Below are 16992 nucleotides of genomic sequence, written 5' to 3' on the forward strand. Positions count from 1 at the left end.
TTTCTTGCAAAGAAGTGGGGTTATTCATCTTGCATCAGCGCTCTTTTGTTTGCCCGCAATTCAAATGCTATTTTCACCTTTCGGTCTATGGTGGCCTAGATTGGGAGAAATAGTTTCGTCTTTGGCAAGTTGAATGCCAGGAGGAATGGACCCTGGTCAGTCCCTCCAAGCGTCGAGCACGCCTTGGTCTTGAGGCCATGAAACATGCACCGGCCAAATCCTCTTTGCGATCATGTACTATCATACTGTTAAAAAATCCCTACGTTTTGCCACCTTTCTGAATTATGATGCTTGCAAGGGTTATCGTTATCCAGCCACTGCCGAGGAAATCAATATTGTTACTCTAGATGATGGTTATTCAGTTGATCCTTAGGAGTGTGTTGATCTCCATCAGGTTGATTTACTCTCGCCACCGGCGCCTCCTCCGGCCACCTCTCCATTGAGGGTTTTACATTCTCCGGATGTCACGTTTGGATCGATATCTCCCCCTGATCTTCTCTCGGAGTTTTCGGGATCGGGTATGTCACATGGTTTGATTTTCTCCCATGCAAGTCATGTTGGGCCTGCGTCCACCCCATAGCCCAATCAGTCGGGATCGGCCCAGAATCCGTTGGAGCTTTCGGATGATGATTCTGACCAGGGAAAATATTTTATTACCCGCACACCGAAGTTGGCCTTGTCTGAGGACTCTCCTCCTAAATCCCCAGTTGAGTTAGTTCGTGACTTGCAAGGCCTTGATCTTGTTGTGGAAGAGATGGCTGCCAGTTTTTGGGATTGTTCAAAGTGCCTTGGGATGGGGCATTGTTTGGAATGTTGCACTAATATGGTTAGATGCCGTAAGTGCTTCCGATCCGGTCATGTTCAAAAGGACTGCACCCGATCTCCTCCGAATATTAAACTCTGGGTTCCCAAAACCAGAGCACCTAGCATCGAGCCTCGCGCCTTCAATAGAAAACTTGACGCTTCAAGCTCCACCGCCTCCTCTGCCAACTCTGACAGATCCCCACAAAAATCTCCAGCCCCCTCCGCTTCCCCAACAAAACCACCATTGACATCGCCGCCGCGTAGCCCATCACCAAGTAGACCACCGCTTCTAGCTCCATCGCCGCATCCATCCATGGCAGTTTATGAGCTTGATCCCCAGCGCTTCCTCCCGGCAGGCCACGACATCGTTGACAGTGGGCCTTTCCGCGTCCCGAGGACGTTCTACACGCCGGCTCAAGCTCCTCCACGGAGCCATGAATCCCTTATGGTTGGCATTGTCAAACCTCCACTACCACCCGAGGACGTTGCTATTCGTCGGCAGCAGGTCCACGCTTTCATCACCAACCAGCTTGAGCTACCAGTACGATCTTCACAGACTTGGTTTCAGGGAGTAGGTCTGTATGAGATGCAGGATCCTGTCATCCGTGCTGCTCTAGTTTCTCATCCACCTTGGCCGCTTGGTTTAGATCAACATGGCAATGAGTTGTTTGTCAGATTCATTAGGCATGATGATGGAGAGGGTTTTCGTGCATTGCAAGGGCATAGAACAGGCTGGCTGATGTTTGTTGGAGTTCCTTTGGATTATCGTAATGAGGTCAATTTAGCTGAGGTCGTGGGTACATTTGGTCAATTTCATTATTGGAATCATCAAGATGATAGGCTTGTAAGATCTCTCGTATACGCTTCTTTCCCTGACAATCAGCTAGTCCCACGTGATGTGGTTTTTTGTCAGTTTGCAAATATTGGTGGCGCAGTGGTTTCTTGGACTGCATCTGTTTCTATTCTGACTGCCGATTTTGCTGAGAAATTACCACATCCAATGCCAGGAGAGCTGCAACCACATGATCATTTTTGGGTTTTGCCACCGTATCCTGCTCTCGGGTGGAATGATGTCCCACAACCAGCTGCACCAGAGGAGCAACCATAGCCTAATCCACAAGATTTACATGGCTGGGGACATGACAATAATGAGGATGTGGTTCAGCAAGTGCAACCGCAAGTCCAGGAGGCTAACTCTATGCTTTTAAACCCTTCTATGGGTTCTAATGAGTCAGGTGATGCTTTGGGCCCATTAGAGCCTATTGACCTGGTTGATGGGCCAAACAATGTTGTGGTTGATGGGCCAAACAATGTTGTGGTTGAAGGCCCTTTTCTAGTACAAGAAAATGTCATGGATTGAGGCCCACATGAGCATGTTGATCAGGATCTCCTAGACCAGCCAGAACAGTACATACATATTGAGGACCCCAACAATTTACAAGAGGTGGTCATGCCTGTTGATGTGCAGGATCAAGGCCAGGACAATCTTGCAATTGTTCCATATAACCCCATTGTGGTTCATGCACCTCCTCTGCATGTTGGACTTGTGAGAGTTGTGATGGGACAAGCTTTGCCCCCTGAATTTATCTGGAGGAGGTCTTTTGAATCACTTATGCCTACTTTCTTGTCTGCCCAGATCCCTAAGGTCATGCCTCCACCTGGCTTGCCTCAGATGCATAAGAGATCTTGGAATATGGCTTTTGATCCTCCATTGTCTTTCTACTTTCCAGCTCCTGACCGGAAATTGTCTCCTCAACCCACTGCCAGGGGACTGTTTTTGGAGAACACCTGTATTCAGACTGCAACACAGAGGCAGATGACAGTGTACCCTCCTCTGAAGCAGCTACTCAGGTTACTGAAGTTTCAGATAGTATGAACTGCACCTTTTCAGCTACAGTCCAGCAAACCAGGAAATCCTGTGCTAGAAAGCCCAAAAATTCAGTTGTTCAGACTGTTTCAGACTTTTCTGACAGAAGGATGACCAGGAGTGCAACTAAATCTAGAGGTTTTAAACCTATATCTCCTTTTTCACCGAAGCCCAGGCCCCTCAGGTAGCCTAGAGCCAAGAAGTTCAAAACTGACAGTCAAGCATCCAGTCCAAACAGGCAGGCCCAACCAGAGAATGATGATACCCAGGAACAGGCTCCCCCTCCAACTCCAATTGCCACACTTTAGATGATATGAGCAGCTCTTGGTGTCCCTGCTGAGAAGATGACTGTGGAGAAGCTTATGGCTTCTTCAGATACTGCCCCCAAGCCTACTATTCCCCATGATGATTAAGCCTTTTAACTGTTATATAGGGAGGCATGTCCCTTGTCCTGCCAGTTGTCTGAACCTTGTTTTTCTTTTGTCTGCTACCTGCACTTTGGTCTGCGTCGATGGTTTTATCTATGGGCTTTTGCCTCATTTATTGTTTCCTCATGAATGCACACCAAACTAGAGATTGGAAGGTTCTCTGCTGGAATGTGAGAGGTTTAAACTTTGAAGATAGGCAGAGAAGCGTTAGAGTGAAAATTGAGGAAAGCCAGTGCTCTATCATTTGTTTGCAAGAAACTAAATGTGATTTCTTTGACCAGCATGCGATTAGAAAGTTTTGCCCTAGAAGATTTGACAATTTTGTTTATTCACCCTCTGTTGGTGCCTCTGGTGGCATCCTTGTGTTGTGGTGCTCTAACATGTTCATTGGCACTTTAGTGGATATTACACCGTTTGGTATCATAGTCTCCTTCACATCTTCCCATAATGCAAGTCAATGGACCTTGGTAAATGTTTATGGGCCTTGCCAAGGGAAGCACATAGATGATTTTGTCCAATGGCTGTATGACTTGGAAATTCCAATAGATGATAAGTGGCTCCGTGTGGGGGATTTTAACTTCATTAGATCTCCTGAGAATAGAAACTTGCCAGGAGGAGATATAAATGATATTTTTCTTTTCAATGAGGTCATTGGTCACCTGGGTCTTCTTGAGCTGCCATTAAAAGGAAGATCCTACACATGGTCTAATATGCAGGAAAATCCGTTGATGTAGCAACTCGATTGGTTTTTCACTTCCTCCACTTGGATAAATGATTATCCCAACACGATGGTTCATCCTCTAGCAAGAATAGCATCAGATCATGTACCCTGTGTAGTCTCCATTGCAACATCTATACCAAAGTCAAAGATCTTTAGGTTTGACAATTATTGGGTGAATCTACCTGGTTTCTTTGACTGTGTGGAACAATCTTGGAATGCTCCAACAAAAAGAACAAATTCTGCAACTCGCTTGACTGAAAAGTTCAAAAGGCTCCGAAATGCTCTTAAGTAATGGTACATCAGCCTGTCCAAGCTTAAGAAGGCCATCCAAGCTTGCAACAAGGTGGTCATATTTTTTGATCATCTTGAAGAGTTAAGGCCTTTAACAAAACCTAAATTTAATTTCAGGAAAAATTGTTAAACTTCACATTGAGGAAATCTTACACCTGCAGTTTCTATATTGGAAACAGAGATGTACTAATCGGTGGATGAAAGTTGGGGAGGAGAACTCTAAGTTTTTCCAAGCAATGGCGACTGAATGATTTAGGAGAAACTCCATTTCCTCTCTGTAGAATGAAAATGGGGATGTTGTCTCTGATCACCAACAGATGGTTGGCATGTTATGGGGCACATTCAAGGATAGAATGGCTGTCTCTGAGGGGACTGAAATGAAGTTTGACATAGCTTCATTGATTGACACTGTGGATGGTCTTGATAATTTGTCTGCTCCATTTTCTGAGGAGGAAATAAATTCTTAAGTCTCTGCCTATAGATAGGGCCCCTGGCCCTGATGGTTTTACTGGTTTGTTTGTCAAACGGTGCTGGCACATCATTAAGGAAGATTTTTTTCAATTATTCCAAGACTTTTATGATGGAAAGGTCACTATTAGCAGCATCAATGGGTCTTTAATCACCTTGATTCCAAAGAAACTTTCACCTGAGAGTCCTAATGATTTCAGGCCTATTTCCTTGACAAATACTTGTCTGAAGTTCCTGACTAAGCTGATGGCTAATAGATTGCAAAAGGTAATCCTAAAGTGCATTCATAAAAACCAATATGGGTTCCTTAAGTGTAGGTCTATCCAAGATTGTATTGCTTGGGATCTGTAATATATTCATCAGTATCACAAGTCCAAGAAGCCTATCTTGATTCTTAAGTTGCACTTTGCCAAAGCTTTTGATACTGTTGAGCATGACCTAATTCTCAAGCTTATGCATCACAAGGGTTTTGATATCAAGTGGATTGGTTGATTAGAGAGCTTGTATCCTCTGGGACTTCTACTTTCATTTTAAATGGTGTGCCTGGGAAACAATTTACCTGCAAAAGGGGAGTAAGGCAGGGTGACGCACTGTCACCCCTCTTGTTTATTCTTGCAGCTGATCTGCTACAAACTTTGGTAAACAATATGCTCGGAAATGGAGATATCTCTCTTCCTATTGAAACTCATGATCCTGATTTCCCTATAGTGCAATATGCTGATGACACTCTCCTCATCGTGCCTGCTGTGGATTCACAACTATTAGCTCTCAAGGAGATGCTGCAAGATTTTAATGTCTCCACAGGTCTCAGAGTAAACTTCCATAAATCATGCATATTGCCTATTAATGTGGATGAGGCAGAAACTGCCAGGTTAGCTACTGTTTTTGGCTGCCAAGTTGGGACCCTTCCTTTCACCTATCTGGGGCTCCCTATGGGTACAAGTAAACCCAGGATTCTAGATTTATTTCATATGGTTCATAGAGTTGAAAGAAGGTTGTCTGCTAGTTCCAGCCTTCTCAACCAAGGTGCCAGATTGCAATTACTCCAATCAGTTCTGTCCTCTTTGCCCATCTATTTTCTTTGTAGTTTATGTTTGCCAGCTGGTATTATAAAGCAAATTGAAAGGATTATGAGGCAATGCTTATGGAGAGGAAATTCTGATACTCCTAGGCAATCACTTGCAGCTTGGCCTCTTGTTTGCAGCCCCAAAGACAAAGGTGTCATGGGAATAGTAAATCTAACCATCCAAAACAGAGCTCTCCTTTCCAAGCACCTTTCCAAGTTTTATAACAAAGCTGACATCCCTTGGGTTTCTCTTATTTGGAATACCTACTATGATGGTGTCGTTCCTCATGGCACAGTTTTATGTGGTTCTTATTGGTGGAGAGACATCCTCAAACTCAATGAAGTTTTCAGACTATACTCTGAGGACACCATAAACATGGGGGATTCTGTCCTTTTCTGGTTTGATGCTTGGGTGTTCCTAGGCTCATATGTTACGCTCAGAGAGAGGTTTCCTAGGTTGTTCTATTTCTCCATTGATGATAAGGTGTTTGTACGAGAGGTGATTAACACACCTGATATGTCTGAGCTTTTTCATCTGCCCTTGTCACCAAAAGCAATGGCTGAGATGATCACTGTGCAGTCTGGTCTCCATGACCTTAATGCTGATGAAGGGATTCATGACTCTTGGTCTTGGACACCTGGCAAAGGTATTTTCTCTGCAAAGAGTTATTATACAGTGATGCATGCTCACATGGCCACTAATACTCCAGCAAAATGGATTTGGGAAAGTAAGGCGACAATGAAGATAAAGGTGTTTGCGTGGTTAATGCTAAATGATAGGCTCAATACCAGAGATTTGTTGGTGAGGAGACACTGGAGATCACCTCAGGAAGACAACACCTGCCCGTTATGCTATGCCCATGCTTATGAGGATAGAGATCACCTTTTCTTCACATGTCAATTCAGCACAAGAGTATGGAATTACTTGCACATCCAGTGGTTAGCTGGTTTAACCCCATCTTAGTGTTTAATTGCTGCAAGGAAGAGTTTTGGGCAACCTTTCTTCAGGGAAGTCGTTTATCTAGCAGCATGGAATATATGACTCCTCAGAAATGGCAGAATCTTCATATATGAAAGGCCAACATTTGATGCTTGGAAGAGAAACTTCATTCATGATGTTACTCTGCACTCTCACAGATTCAAGCCTATTCTAAAGCCATTGCTATTAGCATGGGTCCATTCTTTGCCCTAGTTGGTTGTATCTATCCTTGTACATGTACCTGTAATTATGTAAATAGCTCAATAGGTAAGTAGTTTTCCTCCCCCCTACCTTGTTTCTTTATTAGAACCTTCGTGTTTGTTTGGTGGTTGAGTTTTAATAAAATGTTGTTGGGCTGTTGCCTCACAGTTTCCAGTCGAAAAAAAGGTATGCAGTGGCCTATTCACATGTAGGAAGATATGAATTGTTTGTGTTGATCATGCTATCATGATATTTCGTAGGAGCTGCGACTGAGGTGGAGACCCTCAAGAAGGCGCTGGTCGAGGCCCAGGAGAGAGCGGCGAAGGAACATGCCGCCTGCGAAAAACATGAGGCGAGGGTCGGGGAGGTCCAGCAGGAGCTCCAGTATGCCGTAAATAAGTACGAGTCCTTGGAGCGTAAGAGTGCGGACCAAGAGTCCGAACTTGCCAAGGCCTGCCAAAGCGCACAAGAGGCCCGGCTTGAGGCCCAGGGCTCCCTCTAGGAAATCCAGGAGGCCAGGAAAATCACGACAGGTAAGGCTTTTATTATGCAAAGCAAATATGTGAAGAGAAGGTACCTCTTACTGACCCTGATTCGAAGTTCTCCAGGGGAGTTTGCAGACCTACTAGGCAGTGTTGCCAATGCTGCGGAGTTCTTCCGAGCCGAAGAGGGGAGCTCAACGAAGAAGCTGTTCTGGTCGCAATACCTTGCGCCAGAGCATCCGTTGCCCTTTAGCGGTCAGCTGAAACAGTTGACCGAACTGCATAGGGTGGCCGAACTGGCCATGAAGGATTTGCTAATCCATCAATGGCCTCCTGACGCCATACCCAGCAGCTACTTCGGGCTCGTGAAGCGGCTGGTCGATGCCTGCCCTCGGCTTGATGCCATCAGGCGGTCGGTCTACATCGAAGGTGCGCGGATGGCCTTCGCCTATGTCAAGGTTCAGTGGGGAAAGATGGACGCCATCAAGCTCACGACCGAGGGACCGCCCGCGGGCAAGGAGAACCGCTCGCCCGAGCGGTATTTTGATGTCCTGAAGGGATCACGCATTGTAGAGGGCCAGTGTGCAAAAGACATTGTCTTTGAATTAGGACATTCATATTATCCCGTCCTGTATTAGGAAACAAAGTCAATATGTAATATAATGCTTGTTTATTTAAAATTTTGCCTCCTGTGCGGCCGTTTTATTAAATCTAAGAGTTGGCCAGTCGTCAGCTTCAGCCCCCACGTAGGTAGTACAAGGGTGTTCGGGTTGAAACCTAAACACTCTTGATCCAAGAGTTTGGTCCTTGAAGGAGGTGTTTAGCGCAGTGAACCAGGCAATCAGACTATGTGGCTTTATCACCCTCACTTACCCATAAGAGTTTGACAATAGAAATGTAGGCGCAACCCCTAGTTAGTATTTGTTAATCCAGACTAGGGTGTTGTAGACACCTGATCAGGTGAAGGCCGATCCGTCGCATAATGCGGAAAAAATCGCAAGAGATTTTGACCTTCGAATAGCTTACCAGCTCTCGCCGCATCATGACAGCCAGTTTTCGGCTTTCTCTACTGAGGTGTTTATCCGGATAAACCAGAAACACAATCCCAGTAGTTCTCCCTTTACTACCCTAGCCAATAGGACGGAACATAAGGTAGCAAGCACAGGAGCCGGGAAACCCAACTATTAACCGAAGACATGATTCGGAGCCGATGCATATAATGCTAAATTCGGGGTGCCGAACTATACTGTAAAAGTGTTTGGACTTTGTTGCCGTAGTATGGGGCGCAATAAGGCCCCTAGCAAATTAAAGCGTACCAAAGTGTACGGGTGCTGTCGATAAGAATAGCGAAATAAAATGAAGTAGTAAGCCAGTGCCACATAAGTTGGGCCACAAACTGTTTCCATTATAATTTGATTACTGCATTAAAGCGTATTTGTACAAATAGTGCGATAGGCAACAAGGCTATTTAACATGCCAAGACCGAGGGGGAGCCGCGTGCGGGTCCTGAAAACAGGTAGAGTGATTGTCAAGAAGACCACTTAGAGATTCCGCTAGACGTCTATGCTGCTTGCCACCTTGGTATATCCGTCCTTCAAAAGGATCGATGATCAGGCCGTCATGAGGGGCCTATGGAAAATAAAAGGAAAAAAATAAAAGGTAAAGTATGTGCGTCCGGGGAAGGTCGAGCCGTATTATGAACCACAATCGAGTTATGCCTCCGTCTATGCCCATGGTATTTTGAGTGTGTAGTTATGTATGGGCGGTACGTACGCCGCCATTTGCTCAGGACTGAGATGGAGGCTGAATTGCTAGTCGGACTCCTGACGAGCTGGACTGTCAAGCCGCGGAGTAGTCTGGACTCGTTTGACAGTGTCTGGGAGCTTGGCCGTTGAATTAAAGTTCTGCTTGATAAGGCCGCTCTGTACTTCTGCTGCTAGGGCCGTGGTGTGTTCCTTGGTACGGAGGGAGCATTCAGTGTTTCCATTGACTGTTATGACACCGCGTGGTCCGGGCATCTTGAGTTTGAGGTAGGCATAGTGTGGCACCGCATTGAATCGAGCAAATGCGGTTCATCCGAGCAGTGCATGATAGCCACTGCGGAAAGGGACGATATCAAAGATCAAGTCCTCGATTCGGAAGTTGTTCGGGGATCCGAAGATGACTTCCAATGTGATTGAGCCTGTGCAGCAGGCCTCTACACATGGTATTACTCCTTTAAAGGTAGTTATGGTGGGCTTGATCCTTGATGGATCGATGCCCATCTTGCGGACTGTATCCTGATAGAGCAGATTGAGACTGCTGCCGCATGAGGTGGAATCCATAAATGATTGGGCCGAGGACCAGTGCGGTTCAACCACCATGACGGATACTAGTCAAGTGGTCCCTGCGATCGAAGGTGATCAGGTAGGACGACCATGGGTTGAATTTTGGGGCGACTGGCTCTATCGCGTAGACGTCCCTGAGCGCGCGTTTGCGCTCCCTCATGGGGATATGGGTAACATATATCATACTCACCATTTTAACTTGGGGGGAAACTTCTTCTATCCCCCTGTGTTCGGAGGCTGGGGCTCCTCGTCATCGTCCTCACTTTGCGACCCCTCTCCTTGTTCTCGGTATTTAACTTATCGTCATGTTTAAAGACCCAACAACTTCTATTTGTATGATTGGCTCGTTTATCGGGGGTGCCGTGGATCTGACATGGATGGTCGAGTATGAGGTCCAAGCTGGATGGGCCCATATTATTTCTTTTAAATGGCTTCTTTCACTGGCCAGACTTGGAGCCACTGAATCCGGCGTTGACCGCCGTGTCCTCGGTATTGTCACCGTTGTTTTGATGCTTGTGTCTGTTGCGTCGGGGCTGCTGTTGCTATTTCTGGCTTCAGAGGAGTCATGTTCGCTTGCGTTATTATTGCTATGGGCTAGCCAGCTATCTTCGCCCGCGCAAAAGCGGGTCATAAGTGCCGTGAGGGCTGCCATGGACTTCGGCTTTTCTGGGCCGAGTTGTCAGGCGAGCCATTCATCGCAGATACTGTGCTTAAAGGCCGCTAGGGCTTCGACATCCGGACAGTCAACGATATGGTTCTTTTTAGTTAGGAACCTAGTCCAGAATTTCCTGGCTGACTCTCCGGGCTGTTGAACTATGTGACTTAAGTCATCTGCATCTGGAGGTCAGACGTATGTACCTTGGAAGTTGTTGCGGAAGGCGTCTTCCAAGTCCTCCCAGCTGCCAATGGAGTTTTCTGGCAGGCTGTTTAACCAATGCCGAGCTGGTCCCTTGAGTTTTAGCAGGAGGTATTTGATGGCATGAAGATCATCGCCACGGGCCATATGAATATGGAGAATAAAGTCCTCAATCCATACTGTGATATCTGTTGTTCCATCGTATGATTCGATATTCACGGGTATAAACCCTTCTAGGAATCCGTGCTCCATTACTTCATCAGTGAAGCAGAGGGGGTGTGCGGGGCCTCTATATCGGGCCAAGTCACGATGTAGCTCGGATGGATTCCGTCTGCGGTTTTCGGACTGGACGTGGTTATGCTTGTCTTGTCCGGCTAGATACCCGTCGCCGCGCGTCGGGGCACACCCCCGTGATCCGTAGATCGATCTGGTCTAACATGCTCTCTTTTCCAGGTCTTGCCGCAGGTCATATGTATATCCCCGAGTTGTTGTGTCCCTACCTTTATGGCGAGGTAGTATAGGCTGGTGTTCAGCTTGAGTTGTCGTTTTGTCCCAGCCACGAGGTGGTCGGTCAGCCGCATTATGCGCTGATGGTACGAGCCCAAGTGCCTCATCGTCGAATTGAGATAGGAGTTTACGCTTCGTGTAACTTTTTGTTGGGCGCTCGAGGCTGTATTCCTCGGCTGCTAGGACATTAGTCCACCTGTCGTTAAGTAGGTCTTGATCAGCTTGAAGCTGATGCCGCTTCTTTTTCAGGCTCCTTGCAGTGGCAATTAGCCGGCGCTTAAAGCGCTCCTGCTCGAGGGGTTCCTCAGGCATGATAAAGTCTTCATCGCCAAGGCTCACCTCCTCCTCAGAGAGTGGAAGGTAATTATTGTCATCCAAGTCTTCATTTACGGCCTGTTCATCAAGGCTAACTTGCCCATCTTCCCGATCGTCCTGTGCGGAGGTTGGCTCAACGGGGTCTTCTTGGTCTTCAATATCATCCGGAGTATTGTTGTCTCTCGTGCCGGTATCGCTGTGTTTTTCACGGCGTGATTTAGAGCGGCGCCACTGACGTTGGCGCTTTGGCTATACCTCAGGAGGTTTATCCTTGACCGGATCTTTATTGTTGTTACCGTTACCCTCTTTGGGTGTATCCACCATGTACACGTCATACGAAGAAGTGGCCGTCCAGCGTCCGGTAAACGGCGGGCTTTGGGCCTGCTCTTCTCTAGCATCATCGTCCACACCGTCGATGTCTTCGGAGCCGTAATCGAGCATGTCAGTTAAATCCTCAACAGTGGCTATGAAGTGGGTGGTGGGTGGAACGTAAAATTCCCTGCTCTCAGCCCCTGGTCCGGGCTGGACGTTGCTCCTCTGTAATGATGAGGGATCACATCAAGTCCATAGCCTGGCTTAAAAGTGAGGTTTGGCCAGGGAGAAAAGAGTCCGTGGAGTATGGCAGGAAGGAGACTCCTTGGCCAAGCTCACACGATGCTGACTCCGAGGGTTCAGAGCCAGTGTCCGGAGAGGAGTCCGGCTTCATGATGGTTGCCAGTGACACTACTTCCTCCGGCTCTCCCGTACTGGGCTTAGTGGCCGCAGACAGTCCGACGGGCTCAAGAATCCTGTCTTCGGACCTGGCGATGCGCTCCGGATCTAAGTCCAAAGTGGAGGTTGGGGTCGTGAACCCTTGGAACATCAAGTCTCCGAATATCAGCGACATAGTCTAGATTTCCAAAACTAATCTGGTGACATAGGGTGTAGCTATCGATCTGCTCTAGATGGCCAAGCGAGTTGGCCCACAATGTGAAACCGCCGAATACGAAGACCTGGACGGGGAGAAAAACCTCCTCCAGGGCGGTATTGTTGTAGATGATTGATGGAGCCATCGAACCTTCTGATGACGACACAGTGGCACCAATGTCGGTGTCAAAACCGGCGGATCTCGGGTAGGGGGTCCCAAACTATGCATCTATGGTCGATGGTAAAAGGAGACAGGGGAAACGATATTTACCCAGGTTTGGGCCCTCTTGATGGAGATAATACCCTGCTTCATGCTTGATTGATCTTGATGAATATGGGGATTAGAAGATTTGATGTACCACGAGATCGTAATGGCTAAGCCCTAGATGTCTAGCCTGTATGACTGTGATTGCCTCCATGGACTAAACCCTCCGGTTTATATAGACACCGGAGGGGCGTAGGGTTGTACAGAGTCGGTTTACAGAGGAAGGAATCTTCATATCTGAATGTTAAGCTTGCCATACACGCAAAGTAGAGTCCCATCCGGACAAAAGAGGATGTCTTCTATCTTGTATCTTCGTGGCCCATCGGTCTGGCCCACGTCACATAGCCTGGACGCCCGAGGACCCCTTAATCTAGGACTCCCTCACCATGAAAAACCGTGTTAGATGGCTTAAGATGCTTGTCAGTCAAACTCATACGACGAAGAGTTTCGTCGTAAAGGATATTGATACTAATGCCTCCATCCATCAGCACCTTAGTGAATTTGTAACCTCCAACCTGAGGCGCAACCACCAAAGCTAAATGAACCGGATTGTCAACCCGGGGCGGGTGATCCTCATGGCTCCAAAGAATGGGATGTTCAGACCATCGCAAGTAACGGGGAATCGCCGGCTCAACTGCGTTCACCACCCTTTTGTGAATCTTCTGGTCCCGTTTACTCAAACTCGTAGTGAACACATGATACAGTCCACTATTCAACTGCTTTGGATTACTCTGATAACTAGATTGTTGTTGCTGATTCCCTTGACCAGACTGCTAATTAAAACCACCTTGATTGCCTTGGCCTTGGAAGCCAGAGTTTGAGCCGCCACCACCAAAGCCAGGTCTGTGAGAGCTGGATCCTGAACCGCCATTCGGGCCATGATTATGCTGGAAAAAATTGGAAATCCTATACACCCTCATAATGAACCAATCCTTCCACAGGTGATTCGCCGGCTTCTATTGAGTGCCATGCTTTGGGTAAGGTTGGTTCATCATCGCTTTGGCCCTCCAAACGGGGCGGCTTCCCCTTGCGACGCTGATTATTATTCTGCATATTGGCGCTGGCCACAAAGTCTAAACCGCTCTCTACCTTGCGCTTACCATTGCCACCATGACCCGCCATGTTATGATGTTGTCCCTTCACACTGCCTCTCTTCTTTCCCTTACCCGACTTTTCTTCATCAGAGTCAGGGTCCTTGGTACTATCAGAACCGGCATATTTGACGACAGCCGCCATGAGCTCCCCCATGTCACCGCAGTGGCGTTTAAGCCGCCATAGTTTCTTCTTAAGGGGGAGGAAACGACAATTATTCTCCAACATCAGGACTGCTGAACCAGCATTGATAATATCTGATGAGTGTATAACCGCTGAGATCCAGCGTACCCAATTGGTTGTTGACCCGCCCTCGCCTTGGACACAAGAATCCAAATCCATGATCGAGAAGGGCTGCTTGCACATGTCCTTAGAATTTTGGATGAAACGGGCTTTGAATTCTGCCCATGACCTAATGGAGTTAGATGGTAGCCCATTTAACCAAGTATGAGCCGACCCATCCAACATCATGGTGAAATACTTAGCACATGCAGCATCATTAACATCCAGCATCTTGATGGCCATTTCAAAACTCTCAATCCATGCCTCTAGGGGTTGATCCTGAAGGAAATATGCCCTAGAGGCAATAATAAAGTTGTTATTTATATTTCCTTATATCATGATAAATGTTTGTTATTCATGCTAGAATTGTATTAACCGGGAACTTAGTACATGTGTGAATACATATACAAATAAAGTGTCCCTAGTATGCCTCTACTTGACCAGCTAAGTTTCCTAGCCATGGACATGTGTTGTCATTTGATGAATGGGGCCACATCATTAGAGAATGATGTGATGGACAAGACCCATCCGTTAGCTTAGCACTATGAAAGTTTAGTTTAGTTTCTTGCTATTGCTTTTTTCATGAATATACATGTTCCTATGACTATGAGATTATGCAACTCCTGAATACCGGAGGAACACTTAGTGTGCTATCAAACGTCACAACATAACTGGATGATTATAAAGATGCTCTACAGGTGTCTCCGATGGTGTTTGTTGAGTTGGCATAGATCGAGATTAGGATTTTTCACTCCGTGTATTGGAGGGGTATCTCTGGGCCCTCTCGGTAATGCACATCACTATGAACCTTGCAAGCAATGTGACCAATGAATTAGTCACAGGATGATGCATTACAGAACGATTAAAGAGACTTGCTGGTGACGAGAATGAACTAGGTAAGATGATACCGACGATCGAATCTCGAACAAGTAACATACCGATGACAAAGAGAACAATGTATGTTGTTATGTAGTTTGACCGATAAAGATCTTTGTAGAATATGTAGGAACCAATATGAGCATCCAGGTTCCGCTATTGTTTATTGACCGGAGATGTGTCGCCATCATGTCTACATAGTTCTCGAACCCGTAGGGTCCGCACACTTAACGTTCGATGATGATATGTATTGTGAGTTATATGATTTGATGTACCAAAGGTTGTTCGGAGTCCCGGATGTGATCACAGACAGGACGAGGAGTCTCGAAATGGTCGAGACATAAAAATGATATATTGGACCATGTTATTCATACATCGGAAGTGTTCTGGATAGTTTCAGATAAAACAGTGGTGCCGGAGGGTTACTGGACCCCTCTGGGAAGTTATGGGCCTTAGTGGGCCTTAGGGGAGAGAAAGGGCCGCAGCCAGGAGGTGGTGCCCCCCCCCCCGCAAGGGGAGTCTGAATAGGACAAGGAGAGGGGGGCATGGCCCCTCTTTCCCTCTCCCTCTCCCTCTCCTTCCTTCTTCTCCTAGTTGGACTAGGAAAGGGGGGAACCTACTCCTACTAGGAGTAGGATTCCCCTCTTGGGGAACGCTCTAGGGACCGGCCAGCCTCCCCTCCTCTCTCCATTATATACGGGGGAGGGGGAACCCCATAGACACACAAGTTGATCTTTAGCCATGCGCGGTGCCCCCCTCCACAGTTTTCCACCTCGGTCATATTGTCGTAGTGCTTAGGCGAAGCCCTGTGTCGGTAACTTCATCATCATCGTCAACACATCGTCGTGCTGACGGAACTCACCCTTGGCCTCAGCTGGATCAAGAGTACGAGGGACGTCACTGAGCTAAACATGTGCAGATCACAGAGGTGCCGTGCGTTCGGTACTTGATTGGTTGGATTGCGAAGACGTTCGACTACATCAACCAAGTTATTTAATGCTTCCACTTTTGGTCTACGAGGATATGTAGACACACTCTCCCCTCTCTTTTCTATGCATCTCCTAGATAGATCTTGCCTGATCGTTGGAAAATTTTGAAATACTACGTTCCCCAACAGTGGCATCCGAGCCAGGTCTATGCGTAGATGTTATATGCACGAGTAGAACACAAAGAGTTGTGGGCGATAATAGTCATACTTCTTACCAGCATGTCATACTTTGATTCGGCGGTATTGTTGGATGAAGCATCCCAGACCGACATTACATGACCGCGTTCATGAGACTGGTTCTACCAACGTGCTTCGCACACAGGTGGCTAGTGGGTGTCTGTTTCTCCAACTTTAGTTGAATCGAGTGTGACTATGCCCGATCCTTGTTGAAGGTTAAAACAGCACACTTGACGAAAAATCGTTGTGGTTTTTGATGAGTAGGTAAGAACGGATCTTGCTAAGCCCGTAGCAGCCACGTAAAACTTGCAACAACAAAGTAGAGGACGTCTAACTTGTTTTTGCAGGGCATGTTGTAATGTGATATGGTCAAGACGTGATTATATAAATTGTTGTATGAGATGATCATGTTTTGTAATAAAGTTATCGGCAACTGGAAGGAGCCATATGGTTGTCGCTTTATTATATGAAATGCAATCGCCATGTAATCACTTTAGTTTATCACTAAGCGGTAACGATAGTCGTAGAAGCAATAGTTGGCGAGACGACAACGATGCTACGATGGAGATCAACGTGTCAAGCAGGTAACGATGGTGATCATGATGGTGCTTTGGATATGGAGATCAAAGGCACAAGATGATGATGGCCATATCATATCACTTATATTGATTGCATGTGATGTTTATCCTTTATGCATCTTATTTTGCTTAGTACGACGGTAGCATTATAAGATGATCTCTCACTAAATTTCAATGTATAAGTGTTCTCCCTGAATATGCACCATTGCTATAGTTCATCATGTCGAGACACCACGTGATGATCGGTTGTGATAAGCTCTACGTTCACATACAACGGGTGCAAGCCAGTTTAGCACAAGCAGAATACTCAGGTTAAACATGACGAGCCAGCCATATGGAGATATGGCCTCGGAACACTGAGACCGAAAGGTCGAGCGTGAATCATATAGTAGATATGATCAACATAGTGATGTTCGCCATTGAAAACTACTCCATCTCATGTGATGATCGGACAAGGTTTAGTTGATATGGATCACGAGATCACTTAGATGACTAGAGGGATGTATATCTAAGTGG

The sequence above is a fragment of the Triticum dicoccoides genome, chromosome 1A (genome assembly GCF_002162155.2).
Source record: "Triticum dicoccoides isolate Atlit2015 ecotype Zavitan chromosome 1A, WEW_v2.0, whole genome shotgun sequence".
NCBI classification, from domain to species: domain Eukaryota; kingdom Viridiplantae; phylum Streptophyta; class Magnoliopsida; order Poales; family Poaceae; genus Triticum; species Triticum dicoccoides.